Genomic DNA, 218 nt, shown 5'->3' on the forward strand with positions numbered 1-218 from the left:
TCTCAGCTAGTTTGCCGTGATAATTCTGTAGTTTTATTCCATGATTGAAGCTGAATGAAAAGCCTCATAGATGAGGAGGGTGAGGGGGGGGTGTGTGTGGGGGGGGGGAGAAACAGGGCTGCACTGTTGCTCTGGTTACTTAGGGGGAGGGGACCAGCAGTGTGTGTGTGTGAGTGTGAGAGAGAGGGGTGGAGGGCTCAAATACAGCTGTGCTCTCC

The sequence above is a fragment of the Genypterus blacodes genome, unplaced genomic scaffold (genome assembly GCF_046128005.1).
Source record: "Genypterus blacodes isolate CSIRO-AG114 ecotype Tasmania unplaced genomic scaffold, CSIRO-AGI_Gbla_v1 ptg000076l_1, whole genome shotgun sequence".
NCBI lineage: Eukaryota > Metazoa > Chordata > Actinopteri > Ophidiiformes > Ophidiidae > Genypterus > Genypterus blacodes.